The sequence below is a fragment of the Chenopodium album genome, chromosome 26 (assembly GCF_948465745.1).
Source record: "Chenopodium album chromosome 26, dcCheAlbu1.1, whole genome shotgun sequence".
NCBI classification, from domain to species: Eukaryota; Viridiplantae; Streptophyta; class Magnoliopsida; order Caryophyllales; family Amaranthaceae; genus Chenopodium; species Chenopodium album.
Genome location: NC_137859.1, coordinates 30036738 through 30052676, shown reverse-complemented (window position 1 = coordinate 30052676; position 15939 = coordinate 30036738). Strand labels below are relative to the sequence as shown.

The window sequence follows — 15939 nt, the reverse complement described above, 5'->3', positions numbered from 1 at the left end:
TGTATTCGATCATGTCATTCGCAAAAAAAAAAAAAAAAAAAAAAAAAAAAAAAAAAAAACCCGCCGAACTAAACACAAGGTACACCAATGATTTGAGGCACCTTTGCAACCCTATCATTCCCCTTAAACCATTTTCATTCGATCACATATCCATTTATTCATCAACCGCTTTGAGCCTCGTCTAACGTTTGGCCTCATTTATTCAACCCACATTTACCTAACCATGGGATGGGAAGGTGTGCAATTTGTGTAACATTCAAAAAGCAAGTTCAAAAAAAAAAAAAAAAAAAGAAAAACAAAAGAATTAGTAAATAATAAAAAAACAATGTCTAAAGGCAAGTGTTCCAATGTCTTTGATACGAACACGTCTCGAATTGCGTCTCTCATCGAGTGCGTGGTACCGTGCCTGAGAAACATGAATGCTAAGTGAGTGATGAACCGCATGATCTGGGATTGCCTACATTGATTCAAAAAAAAAAAATAATCAAAGCAAAAAAAAAAAAAAAGTGAAAAATAAAACTTGCGAATTTAAAATTTTCAAATACACAATTGCATATCTTGGGGGCTTCTCTAGGGTCTTGAGCCTTTTACCCTTTTTTTTGTCAAACCATCAGCTTAACTACATTACAACCCTTGAAAGACCTCTTTGAGGTGTACATACACTTGTGCAAAGCTCGGTTAGAGCTACGTTCGGCCTGATTCCTAACGGATACGTAGGCAACCTCACATTGAGGTGCGGCCACATTCATATTCATATCTATGCATGATCGAGTCAAAGAATATCCAATGCTTATCCCTACCCATTTAGAGCTAGACATGGGGCCTTGAACCCTTATGACTTAGCTTACCTAGCATAAAGAGTCATCATCTTTGACTCTTCTCACATTTCTTTCCATCACCATAACCCTTGCATCCAACCTTAGTATCACTTTCACACACTTCACTCACACATACATAGCCATATCATCCTTTCCTTTAAGAACCCTTTATCATGAAATCTTTTTTCAACACCATGCATGTTTCATCATCTTTCAAGACAACATCCAAAGAAACATTGTATACTTGCTTAGCTTCCTGACCTGAGCAATATTCATTGTTTCACGCATCGCATGCTGTGCTTAGCTTCCTAACCTAAAGGAAATTTATCAAAGATCTGTAATAATACAAAGCATATCGTGCTTAGCTCCTTAACCTAAGCAAAGTTCATTATGCAATAATCACTTCATCTATATACGTGCTTAGCTTCCAGACTTAAGCGACATTCAAGATCGTTTCTTTACACCATATATGATGCTTAGCTCCATGACCCAAGTCAATTCATTTATCGTGTCACATGATGTAATTGTCTTTAGCCTCCTGGCCTAAGAACATGTATCATGCATACATTATCTTCAAGACGAGCAGTTCAATCTGACAAGAAGAAAATCCATGCGATTCATTCTCTTTCCTCAACGAGGAAGTTTTAAACTTCTTTTCCTTTTTCGTATTTTTCTTTTGGGGAAGTTCAAAAACTTTTTCAAAATTTTCTCATCGAGGGATGTTCGAAAATAAACTTTTTTTTCACGTCTTTCTTTTTCGGGAGAATGTCGGTACCCTCCGCTCATCTCATGACGAAAATGACGGAAAATTTTTTCTTTTGCATTTTCGGTTGCTTGTGTCTGTGCACACACTCACTCAATACACATATACAAAAAATCACAAGTCATACACATGTCATGTCATGCTTGGTCAAGTCATTGGTCAAGTCAATTGGTCAAGTCAATCATAGTCTATACGAGTCCCTTGGCAAATTTTATTTTGCAGGTCTCATCTATAGCCCACGTCCGGGGACAAGCGGACCATTTACAGCCCACATCCGGGGACAAGCGGACCATTTACAGCTCACATCCGGGGACAAGAGGACCATTAACAGCCCACGTCCGGGGACAAGCGGACCATTTACAGCCCACGTCCGGGGACAAGCGGACCATCTACAGGGACCATCTACAGCCCACGTCCGGGGACAAGCGGACCATCTACAGCCCACGTCCGGGGACAAGCGGACCATCTACAACCCACGTCCGGGGACAAGCAGACCAACTACAGCCCACGTTCGAGGACAATCGAACCACCATCATTTCACGGCGCAAGGTTCTCGATACACAGAGACTTGCAATTTCATCATCAGACAAGTTTTTTCCTCAAGCATGGAAAATTGTCATCTATCGACTTTCCTCAAGCATGGAAAGTATCTCAACCGGTGGGTTTCTTCAAGCATAGAAAACTGCCAACATCATCTGTCGACTTTCCTCAAGCATGGAAAGTATCATCCGGTGGATTCCTTCAAGCATAGGAAGCTACCAAACTCATTTGTCACCGACACACTGGTGTCAGATACACATTCTATCCCTTTACTCTTTTATCTGTGAAACTAACATTTTTCTGCAGGTATTGACGTATATAGAGTGATTTAGGATCGCAAAACGTCTTAAATCATTCTCTGTCCCTATCGCCTACTTTGACTATCGTTTTCGAAACTGACATTTCTACAAACTCAGTCAAAGTGGGGGCTTCTGTAAACACCTAAAAATGTCTCCCCAAAATCAAACCCGATGATGAATAACCTTTCACCGCCATTATTGCTCGGGTTGAGTATTTAATCTTTGGAGTGCTTAAATCCATATTCAATCCCGATACATTTCATAAACCAACCCAATTCCTAGCCCATTTCTCCAAAACATAACTTAATTTTCTCTTTTCGTGCCTTTAAACCCAAAATAATTCATTTCGTGTCCTTTAAAATCATTCATTTCGTGTCCATTTTATAAATATGTTTAGATCAGTTTATTTTGGTCCATAATCTGGGTCCAATTGTTAAATGGTTGGATGGGGCTTGAAAAGAGCTTTCCAACGATATATTATAGGCCCAAATTCGAGTTCTAATGAATAAGTTATGGCTAAAATGCTAAACTGAGTCCAAATCGAACCTAAGCCCACCTTACCTACGACCCAATGATCATGTGGAGGGTCCAAAGGATTTAATCCCACTCCTAATCCAATTAGGATTAATTGGAATCTTCTATAAGTTTCTAAAATATCTTAATTATCCTTTTTGAAAAGATAAGATTTAAGAATTTGAAATTGAATAAAACTTTTCTTTTTGAAAGTCCTAATTCTATTCGAATTGAAAGACGTTCAAAGATTATCAGATATTATTTTCGTGCTTCATAGTTTTTATCTAATTCTTAAATGGTTGGATAGATCTTGAAATTATATTTCCAATTATATATTATAATATTAATTCCGAGCTATAACGAAAAAGATATGAGCGAAATACGAAACTCTATCCAAAACTGACACCGTCCCACTATTTCGGCCATATCTTTTATTCTATAAAATATTTTAATCTGATTCTAATTGGATTAGAAAGTAGACTTCAAGAGCTTTCCAACGATATCTTATTCATCTTATTCCAATTTCTGGATCAAAAGATATGATAAAAAGAAAAACTGCAAAAACTGTTGTCTATCGCAAGAGTTTTATTCCGATTCGGACTCTATCTTTTCTTGATTCTTCGACCCTCTTCTTTCCCTATAAATAGAGGTCATATCTCCCCTTTTTCAATCATCAACAAGCTTGATTATCAAATCATTCTCTCTTCCTCTCTTCTACACCAAAAATCATTCTCTCTCCCTACACCAAAAATCATTCTCTTGCTCTAGCCTAAATTCTAGCCACCCTATTCTCTCATTTTATATCCCTTAAGCACTCTAAGGAGTCCATGCGATACCCGAAGTTCTATACTTAAACTAAGGCGTGAAAGGTAGAATTAACTGAGGGTTTGGACCAAATCAACTCTATTTTTATTTAATTTAATTTACATTTGATTTATTATTTATTGAAGTTACTAACAGTTTATTCATGATGTAGCAATTCAAGGAAACGCGAAAAGTGAGTAATTAATCACTTAATTACTCTTATTATTATTTCTTATTGTTAATATCATGATTAAGATTATTATTTGATTTGACTAACGCTATTATTGTTGAATTGCTTCCAATATTAATGTTTATTTATTCTATTATTTATGATCACCATATTTCATGTTTAAAGGGAATATGTAATTGAATATCACGACTAATAAGATAATTTGGACAATCGGTTTAGGTTTCTTTTTAATCTTGTTGTTTAATCAAGTGATCACGATATTGTAGAATTATATGTTGCATTAATATTCAACCAATATAGCTTAATAATAGTTTGGAGCAAATTGAATCTTTGTTTGTATGCCTTTGAGATCGCAGGAATACTTTTCACAATAAGAATCGAGTAGAGGCCAATACGGGCGAATGTGACTCCATGACTCACTACCATCATCCCCGATCCTCCTTTCGTGGTTCCGAACCATATGGAGTTAGTAATCTCATGGATTATGAATGGGGTGTAACCTTCACGGGTCAATCGTTGTCCCTAATCGTTGTCCCTTAATCGTGGTTGCCTTTTATGATCCGTGAACGGTTTACAAGTTCCTTAAAAACTTGTTGGCGGCTCCCTACTTTCCTTGTCCCTAATCGTGTCCCTAATCGTATATGTCAATTCTCACTTGCTATGAGTGCCAAGCATATTCACCACTATGCTTTAACTTAGGCGCACTTCGAACGACGCCTACAGGTACCCATTATGCGAGAGAATCCGACCAAAAAATAGGTGGAGTCCACCTACAAAACTCTCTCTTCCTATTTCTCTCCTCTTTTCTCTATCTACCATGTATTTTAAAATATTAATCAATGTTATATATTTATAAAAAAAAAAAATATTCTTCCGTTTCTACTTCCTTGGTAACAAGGGTTTTTCTACATTATAACCCTCTAACTTTCCATTATCTACGATGTGCCCCCCTTTTTGAGAAATCTACATTGTAACCTTAAAATACATTTACCTTCTATACCGTAACCTTGCCGTTATCTTACAGTCAACAAATTCCGTTAGTGGGGCCCACTCACCACTTAATAATAATTTTTTTTATCAATTTGCGTGTTGGAAGTGGTTCTCTTAAAGGTTTTGGGGGCTATTTTGGTCCTAAAGGGTCCAAATTGAGCTCAGATTTAGCAAAAATTAACACAAATGCCTCGCTATGCATATTAAGAAATGTCTCGATTTGCGTGTTTACGTATTTAATACGCAAAACAAGACATTTGCGTTATTTTTTTGTCAAATCTGAGCTCATTTTGCGTGTTTACGTATTTAATACGCAAAACAAGACATTTGCGTTATTTTTTTGTCAAATCTGAGCTCATTTTGCGTGTTTACGTATTTAATACGCAAAACAAGACATTTGCGTTATTTTTTTGTCAAATCTGAGCTCATTTTGGATCCTTATGGCCAAAATAGCCCCTAAAACCTTTAACGAAACCATTTCCAACACACAAATCGATAAAAAAAAAATTATTAAGTGGTGAGTGGGCCGCACTAACGGAATTTGTTAATGGCAAGGTTATCGTATAGAAATTAAATGTAGTTTGAGGTTACAGTGTAGATTTCTCAAAAGAGGGCACATCGTAGAAAACGGAAAATTAGAGGGTTATAATGTAGAAAAACCCTTGGTAACAAGTACCTTAGCATGCATAAAATTTTGCCACATGTTTCTCTCCCACAGAGTTGCTAAACATTTTGCAAATAATAATCTTAATTATAACACGTAAACTTGATTCACATACAATAATTCATTCGTGAATGAGCAGTATTATTGTCTCTGTTTGCGGCACGAAACTACGTCCCCATACGGAATGGTTGGTCCGCACAAATTAAAACTCGCTTTTCTTATCCCGCTAAATAAGGAACAAATTTTTATCTTACACAAAATTTAAATGACACGTTGTGATGAATTGAAGAATTCTACTTAGACTTCAAAAATGAGAGGCATGATGGACAACTACCAGGTAGGGACTCTCATGCCCAATACCTGGGGGTATATTTGTCATTCAACATATATTGGATAGTAACTTCATTAATAGTTACCACATGAGTTGGTAGTAATAAAAAGTAGTTTCTCTCTCATACTTTTGGAAAAGATACCACCATTGTTGTCAATCTGTCATTGCCGCTTTCCTCCATTAACACCACCACCAAAACCAAAGAAAATCACCGTTATCATCATCTTCTTCTTCATCAATTATATGATGGTTTACATTATTGCACCGCCTTACCACCACCACTATCGGATGTCCAATAACAGCATACAAATCAATAGTAGTAGTATACAATCAACAATAACAGTTTATTAATTAACAATAACAGTACAAACTTAACCTAAACCAAAGTTATAAAACAATAACATTTAAATCAAACCCATGAAATTTCCAAAAAAACAGAAAGCATATAAACACCTATTCACAGATAAATAAAATAACTTTTTAATTATACTAATCAGCCAATAACAGTATACTAATAAAAATAACGGTATACTAATAAAAAATAACAGTATAACAATTAACAATAATTGTGTAAAATTAATAACAATTATGACTGCCAAATAATTTTCATTGTCGACTTCAACCCCAAACATCCAAAGCTTAGATGAATAATCATCCTACCTGATTTGTATATTAACTACAAAAGCTTGCAAATTCCATGGAAATAGATCAGAGCTTTGCGCTTAATTTCGTTCCACAACGGAGCTTGACTTTCCCTCGAGATTTTCGATCAATAGCCACCATATTTGGAATCTCCTCCAGATCTCCGGTGAATAGCCACTGGCTATGATGCCATTTTTGAGAACTCCATCTAATCCTCTAGTGTTTTTTCATGGAGAAATGGTTTTACCCAACTATTTACCCCGATTAAGGTGGATTTCCATATTTAGGTGGAAGTTCTAGCCAAATTCCCCTCTCTGAGCTACACCACCGACGCCGATCGACTTTTTTTTCGCGGGAAGAGCAGCAACTGGGGGGGGAGTAACTTCTCTCTCCTCCTTTTTTTTTTACCCTACCCTTTTTCATTTTACCCCCTCCCTATTTAATTTTATCTTTTTTTAATTTGCAAATATTATTTTTTTATTAGGGTATTGGACAGGGGGGCCTATACCTGGTAAGGGGCAATAGTTTCTCCAAAAATGATTTATCATTAAACAATATTTCAAGAAAAAACAAACACTCCCTTACTATATTTAGTTAGTTAGTTAATTACTCTTTGCTTTTATACTCCATGATAGTTCATTTTCATCCAATTTTGCTTTTACTTCATGATAGTTACACTTTGCTAGGTATGTAATGGTTTCTTTACCTTTGAATGATCACGTTTTATGTGATTGTATAAAAAAAATTTATAATTTTGCTTTTACATCATGGACTGTATTGATTAGGGTTTTGTCAAACGTGCAAGCTCCCCCATATTCCTTCATTGGATTTCTTAGGCAAAAACAATTAAAAAACAAATATTTATATGAAATAGGTCAATGGAAATTTTGAAATCAACTAAAATTATCAGTTTGGAAATTTTATAGGAAAATTTTTCAAAAATAATCCCAACTTTCACGTATTCGCTTTAAATAATCTCAACTTTCACGTATTCGTTTTAAATAATCCCAACTTTGGATTATTATTAAATAATCCCAACTTTGAGGTGTATTCGATCCTAAGACTTTAGCAATAGAAATTGACGTATTATTGAGAATCATGATACTTCATAGTCCGTAGTATAAGTTTTCCAACTTTGAAAAAATGAATCTAATTCAAACTAATGCCTAGAACTCCATACAAAGATACCGAATATTATGTATAATAGCAAAGCATTAGACATTGTTGTACATATAACTTTTTCCAACTTTGAAAATAACAATTAAAAATACTCTTACTTAAATATCGAATACTCAGAATAAAAATAGGGGAGAAAGGATCTACCGGGCCGGAACTTTTCATAGTTCTTCTCGGGTGGAGACCTGGAGTTAGCAGAATAGACACTTTGGATGTGGGGGGAAGGGTATGGGAATCCCCACCCCAAAGGCCAAAGTGCCTTTAGTGGAAAAGCATTGCTTGGTAGATAAGACAATAGAAAATATATTATTGAGAGTTCAATCATACAGTAGTCTACATTTTCTACGTCTGAAAAAGATATATAAATTATACATGTAATATACCTATTACTCCGTATAAGACAGTAGACAATAGACAATACCGATCACTCTTGACTGTCAAAGGTCCTATGGTCAAGTATAAAGAATTAGAAAAGTAGCATAATTTGGAGTCAATTGTTGTTGTTTGCTTTATAATGGGGGTTGGTTGGATGGTGGCTGTTATAGTGGTACTAGTTTGTAATTCCTCATTTCCTCGTGGTACTAGTTTCATGCATGTATGGTTTGGGTCATTGAATTCCCACTTTATATATTACGTCATTGATATCATCACCATTTTCCATTGCTTTGAGAAGTCTATATCAACTTTTAATTTCCCCTCTGAAATTGAATGATTTGATAGTGCAATCTCTTTATGAATAGTATGGCTGTATGGTATGTGCCGTATCCCTTATTGCTTCCTTGGTTGATTTAGGCTCTTTTTTCTTCGGTGTATTTTCAATTCAATTCAGTTCAGTTTTTACTTTTCTCCTCTTATAAAATATATAGTTCAGTTCAGTTTAGTAAATCAAAACATGCCCTTAGTACTTCTCCACATTTTACTCCATCCCTATGATTCTATGTTTACAAAAACATCGTTATTTGTAGTATGTCCTAATAAAATATGTTAACAAACTCTTACTAGTCTTTTCATTCTCTTTATGTACTTTCCTCACATGTCTTGACGATTCTCGATCGAACCGATTTAAGGCTGTTTAAATTTACTATAGTGATTTGAGCTTAATTGAACTGAGCTGAGTTGGGCTGAAATGAACTGAATTTAACTGAAATGAGTTGAATTTATTGTTTATGAGAGAAGGTATTAGAAACTTGAACTTATTTGAACTAAAATTAAGTTGAAGAGAGCAGGCCCTTACCCTGACCAAAAGTTATTGAGAGAAACTCAAAATCAATTTAAACTAATTAAATTCGAATAACATGGTAAATTTGACATGAATGAATCTGACTCATATGACATTTTGCACTGAAATAAATTTTTTATTAGAACTGATAGATTTTTTAGGACAATTTGAGATCGACCCGAAATTAACCTAAATCCGACCTATTAAATCGAAAAAAATAGCCTCAATTTATCATCATGATAAAATAAATGCAAATTAATTGATTTACTTGAACTAATTCAACAAAATAACTCATCTAAGTCTACTCGGAGGATGGAGATGATGGAGAACCCATCTTATACGTAAAGGTCATAATGCAAGTTCAGGCCCCACCATTGGCATTTGTTTTGGAGTAGGAGTTTAATCAAGAACTTTTGGTGTACTATATATAATGTTTTATTTATACCTATTTGTTAAAGAAAAAACAAAAAGAAAAAAAAACGTTCACTTTGTAGTATGTGAGCAAAGGATGAACAATTGAACATACATGTTACCTAGTACTGTCAAATTTCAAACCAAAACCGTTAACTGTTCGAAACAAACCGATTCAAATGAGAACCGAACCGATTAAAAACCGTTTTTTTAAACCGAAAACCAACCCAAACCGTATGAAAATGAACCCGAAATCGAACCGATTCGAATAACATCACACCGTATAAGAACCAAACCCGTTAATGAACCAAACCAATTCTAAACCGAACTGAAATCAAACCGAACCAAAAAAGAATCGAACTGTTTCTAACCCGAAACCGTTTGAACCGATCTAGATAAAAATCGTTTACACCGAACCGTTAACAACCCGCGACCTATTTGCACCGAACTGTATATAAATCGAACCGCTTGCAAACCGAATCGTTTTATGAACCGGACCGCTTATAAATGAATCAGCTACAAACTAGTAAGATTAATATGGCTAAACTTGAAACAAAACATGATATGTATTTATAAAATCAATGAGAATTTGCATATAATATGATGCCTATTTATGAAATGATGAAATCTCAACTTAATATAAAACTTGTTAACCAACAAAAAGTTAGCAAGTATTATCAAATTTCAAACCAAAACCATTTAACTGCCCAAATCCAAACGACTCGATAAATAATTAATTTTTTGAAACTGAAAACCGACTCGAATCGTAATTTAGTAAACTCGAAGTGGAACCGATCCGAATAAGGTAAACCGTAGAAGAACCGAACTAGTTATAAACAGAACAGAAAAAGAACCGAACCAGTTATAAACAGAACCGAAAAAGAACTGAACTAGTTATTAACTGAACCGAAAAAGAACCGAACTGTTTCTAACCCGAAACTGTTTCCAACCCAAAACTGTTTGAACCGGGATAAAAACCGTTTACACCGAACCATTAACAAACCGCGACCCGTCTGCACCGAACCATTTACTACTCGGTTTGTTTACAACCCGAACAGAATTAAAACCGCTTCAGGAATAAACTGAAATCGAATCGGACCGATAATTATTTAAACCGAACTGAAACCGACCCGCAAGACACTTAAACCGATTTCAAACCGACCCGATTTAATACCGAACCGATTTCAAATCGAACCAAACCCGAACTGTCAAACCGTTTTGACAGTGCTAATGTTACACATCCTTTCCGTCCCTTTTTTCTTTCTTTTTTTCTCTGAGGTCTTCAATTTCTTGGGTTTCTAATGACAAAATTAGCCAAAAGACACTTTGAAATTTTGCAAAGCTATCACCTATATTTTCTCTAATCTTTAAGTATTTTTAATTTTCTTTTGTTGAGTTGAATAACTTCAATAAATCTTTACTTATTTTATAACAACAAATTCTTTATTTTTGTATATTAGTATTTCATTTTTATTTTAAAGAATTTTGAGTGTATTTGATGAGCTTATGTTTTTGTAATATTGAAAATCGTTTGAATATCATTAACAAGCACATTTTTTTCAAAACCACTCTCAAGAATTAAGCGTATTATGATTTCAGGATAGTCATAGCATTGACCACGTGGGTCTTACATTTATGCAAATGAAGTGATTGATAACTTGAAATCATTATTCTTGCGTAGTATCCCTCCGTTTTTAAATACCTGCTCTATTTGAGAATACTTTTATTTATAGCTTAACATATTTGTTATAGTACTTTGGAAAAAAACATTTTAATAATCCCACTTATTGGCGATTTGTTTCTAATAATCCCAATTAAGGTTTATCATTATCTAATAATCTCAATTATGGGGTAAATTTGCCTACAATAGTCCCAATAACTAGTAACCTGTTGGAAGCTTAGGGTAATATTTTTGAAAAATTTGATTGGTCTAATATTTAAAAAAAAAAAATTGAAAAGAAAAAAAGAACAAAACCCATTCCCAGCCTCCCCCACCATGAAACCCTAAGCTAACCCCCAACCCACCGGAAACCTTGGTCGAGCACCTCCCTAACCCCCCGAAACGGACGGCCGGCCCTCCTAACCCCCTAAACAACACTGTCTATCCAATCCAACCCCCTAACAAACTCCCCATCTTCCCTCCCCCCTTCGTTGGAAAACCAAAAAGGAAAAAAAAAACCTAAAGTGCCGCTTTGGCACTCCCCCTCCCTTCCCACACCCTCGAAACCGCCCAGGGGGCCGACTTCGAGGGTTGGGAAGGGAGGAGGGTCGGTTTTGTTTGTGTGGAGGTTGTTTTCGAGGGAGGTTAGGTGGTTTGATGGGTGTGAGTGGGCTGGCTTGGGTGGTTTAGGGGGTTGAGAGGGGCCGACCAACCGTTTTCGAGGGTTATTGGAGACGGCCAACTGTTTACGATGGGTTAGGGGTTGGCTGATGGGCTTTATGGTGGCAAAAGGGATGTGGTGGTGGCTGTTAGGGTTTTTGGTTTTATTATTTTATTTTTATTTTATTTTAGACTAATCACGTGTTGACATGTGTATTAGTTATTAAATACCTATTACAACAAGTCATTGACTTGGTGTTGACCGGTTGGGATCACAAGAGGCAAACTGACCCCGTAGTTGAGATTATTAGATAATAGACCTTAGTTGAGATTATTAGAACTAAATCGCCAATAGTTGAGATTAATAAAGTGTATTTTTCCTAGGGGTGGCGCTGCTGGCACGGTGCAACCTGGGCGATCGCACAAGGCCCCTAGAATATTGGGGCTCCAAAATGATATAAAATGTTATTATGAGTCTTATATTAGCTTAAAATTTTCTTAGCTTATTGGTAAGGAGTAGTGGGTTTTTGATGGGAAGTTAGGGGTTCGATTCCCCAGCTGTACCCATTTGATTAATTTTTTACACTGTTTAAATTTGCATAGAAAGCTATGAGTCTTTGATATTTCTTTCTTTCTTTCTTTTTTTTTTTTTCTTCTTCTTCTCTTTCTATGATTAATTTCTAATTTTGTTTATTTTTGCATAGAAAGCTACTCGTATGAGTCTTTGTTTTTTCTTTCTCTTTCTATACTCTATAACATATCTTTATTACTCTCATTTTAATGTCTATTGGTTTATGACTTATCTTTATTTTCCTTAATTTCTTATATAAAATTACACCTAATTTTCTATTTTTCAAATTCGCTTATACAATCAATAATTAGTTGAAGAATCTATAGGCAAGTATTGTTTAAAAAACTTATCGCATCATGTCTATAAATTAATTAGCATAGTTTTTTAATAGAGTTAAATATACATGAAGGACCTAAAGTTTTGGTTTTTTCACCGTTAAGGACCTTATAATTTTTTTTCACCTTTAAGGACCTCATTGTTCAAAAATTAACTACACTAGTTAGATTAGTGAGTTCTTTAGTTTAAACAATATAAATAAGAAACTTCTATAAATTTCACTTATAAGGACTTAACCATTTTTTTTCACCTCTACACTTATAAAAAATAAGAAACCTGCTTGTTAAAAAAATAATTAAATAAATAAAAAAAAACCACTCGTAGAAAAAAGTAAATGGGAAGCCCCAAATGGCAAGCGGTTTTGGAATTCCGCTTCCAAAATTATAAATGACAAGCGGATTTGGGTGAACCACTTGCCAAATTGTAAATGGCAAGCGGTTTTGGGTGAACCGCTTGCCAAATTATAAATGGCAAGCGGTTTGACCATTGAACCGCTTGTCATTTGTTAAAAAAACCCTAAGAAAATTGAACCCCATCTCACATTCTCACGCGGCGCTTCTTTTTCTCTCTCCTCTCTCCCCTTTCCACTCATTTTCACGCTCTCTCTCCTCTCTTTCCCCTCATTTCCCTCACTTCTCTCTCTTCTCTCCCCCTCCATCTCCTTCTTTTTCTTCTATCATCTTCTTTCTCAGCCTCCCTTCTTTCCTTTCTCACGACTCACCAGTCACCACAACAACGACGATAGACGACGAATAAACATTGAGCGACGACCAATGACCACCGAGAGACGAACCTAATTCGAGCCATATTTTGCTAAAAAATCGAGCCATAATTTCAAGAGAAAATCGGGGTTATACCCAAATTAATGGTTTTAAGGTCAAATTCGACTATAAAAACTCTAGATCTAGAGTTTTTATGGTCGAATCTGGCCTTATATAACCAAATTTAATTTTTTTAATTTCTTTTTTCTTTTTAATTTTGTTTTCGAATTTGTTGTATTTTTTTACAAAATCGGTATGTTGTGTCTTGTTAATATCATGGTTTTGGTTGGTGTTTAGATCTATTTTTTTCGGTTTTGTCTACATCTAAATAATCGCTTGCCTTTTTTTTTATGTTTTAGGTGCGGTGGTGGCCTCAATTCTAGAGGTTGATTGAGGTGATTATTGCGGTGGTGCGTGGTTCTGGGAAAAGGGAACGGGGTTGCTGCTTAGTTTTGTTGGTGTTGCGACTTGTATTAATTTTTTTTTAATATTTTTATTTGATGAAATGTAATATTACAATAATTAATTAGTAAATATATTGATGTTTTTATATATGTTTTGATTGTATATCAATTTAAGTGAAAAAATCCAAAAAAAAAAATAATTTTTAAGCCGTAATGGAAGCGGTTTGGCGCCTAAACCGCTGCCCTTTCACTATGAATGGCAAGCGATTTTGAACCGCTTGTCATTTAAAAGGCCATGACAAGCCCCCCAAGAGCATGCAGTTCAAAACCGCTTGCCATTAGGGGGTTTGAACCGCTTGCCATTTAAAATTTTCTACTAGTGAACTGAAAGCAATTATAAGTTTCATAGTATATGGATTTCTTGGATGAATAAACTAAAGGGTTTTTTTTTAATTAAAAAAGATAATGGTCAAGAGTTCTTTTGATATTACTTCATACATTTTGGATAAAAGCAAAAAAAATTCATGTAGATATATACCTTGCTATAAGTGTTGAGTATCCATACAAATGTTGGTTTTAAACTTATAAGAGTCCATTTTAATATTGATACAAGTGTTAGGTTGGTTTTAAAATTCCTTGCTAAAATATATTAGGGAAATTCTCAATGGTGCTCTTATGGTTTCTTTTATTCTCAATGGTAAACACCAAAAAAACAAATTATCAATGGTAATCTATAATTTGTTAAAATAATTCAGTGGTAACATTAATAATATTGATCCATAATTATTAGCTTAACCATAGTTAACTAAAGACATAATGACTAATATAACCCTATTAATTAAATTAAAAAAATCGTGTCAAAAAAAATTAAATAATAATAATAATTAAAATCCAGCCACCGTATCCAAACCCCAACCCATTGCCAGCCCCCCTCCCCTGCTAACGGCGACTGACGACTCAATCCCTCCCTTCCCCTAGCGCCGGCGGCCCTCACCCTCCTTTCTCCCGGCGCCGTTGAACCTCTCATTCCCCGATTCCCACGGATCTCCTTCCCCTATTCCCACTCCTTCTCAGCCCAACCACCACATTTTTAATAATTACTTTAAAGTAATTATTAACAGACGTAATTATATGTTTAAAGAATTTTTAAAAAATTTATTATATATATTTCAATAAATAAGTCAAATTATTTAACTAGAAATATATTTAAATACCAATAAATCAAAAGGTGCTCCTTAATAGAATAACATAATGGTTTGTCAAAAAAAATGAAAAGTGCAAGAGATAGAGTACATTTATAGGTAATTTATGTTTTGTTTCTTTTAAGTATAATAGTTAGATTATTAATATTATAATAGCTTAACATTATACTTCGATGCAACAGGTACTTTTGAATTTTACATGTTTTTTTTTCTTTTTTAATAACTCAAAAAATACAAATATTACTATATTAACATTTGAAAAATCAACTCATAGTTAAAGGTGAGTTAAGTGACCAAAAACCTTAACTCAGGTCCTTAAAGGTGAAAAATGCAAAAGTTTAGGTCCCTTTTATTAACTTAACTCTTTTTAATACAACTTGCTGAAATTTTTTTATGATAATATCTTTTGCTATATCTTAAAATTTTTGAGATAACTGCCTTTAAAAGCGCTCTTGAAAATATTAAAGATTTATCATGTAATGTGACAATTAAAATTAATATTTACTGAGTATCATTATATCGAGAAAGGGGCCCAATTTTAAAAATTGCACACAGCCCCAAAATGCTTTGCCCCAACATTTTTTTATAGGTTGTTGATTATGAGATTTTTTTGTTTTATTACAATTTCTTATATCCTATTGTAAACGTTCCACAATACATTCAATATCGTTTACCATGCCCCTACCTTCTTGTAAGCTATCATCTTCGTTTCTTGTAATGAAACGTTTTCATCAATATCATTTACCATGCACCTCCATGTAATGAGCTATCATCTTCATCAATTCATACTCACATAATCATTTGGTTAAAATTTATCAACATCTTGATTTATATTACTATATTAAAATCATTAGATATTTGCCAAGCCATACTCGGTTTTTAACATTAATGGTAATTGAAATTCAAATATAGAAGTTTGTAGAAAAATATAAGTTAAAAGACTAATCATAACAATAAATAATGTTTAAGTTATAAAGTTCCTAGA

The 15939-nt window shown here is 34.4% G+C and overlaps 1 long non-coding RNA gene across 1 annotated transcript; it reads left to right on the top strand.

Annotated features, from left to right (window-relative positions):
- Window positions 1-13100: 13100 nt before the first annotated feature.
- Window positions 13101-13900, top strand: LOC145618204 (uncharacterized). The gene is made up of 2 exons (XR_014107870.1): window positions 13101-13601; window positions 13708-13900. It is a non-coding gene; the product is annotated as an uncharacterized LOC145618204 (long non-coding RNA).
- Window positions 13901-15939: the final 2039 nt, after the last annotated feature.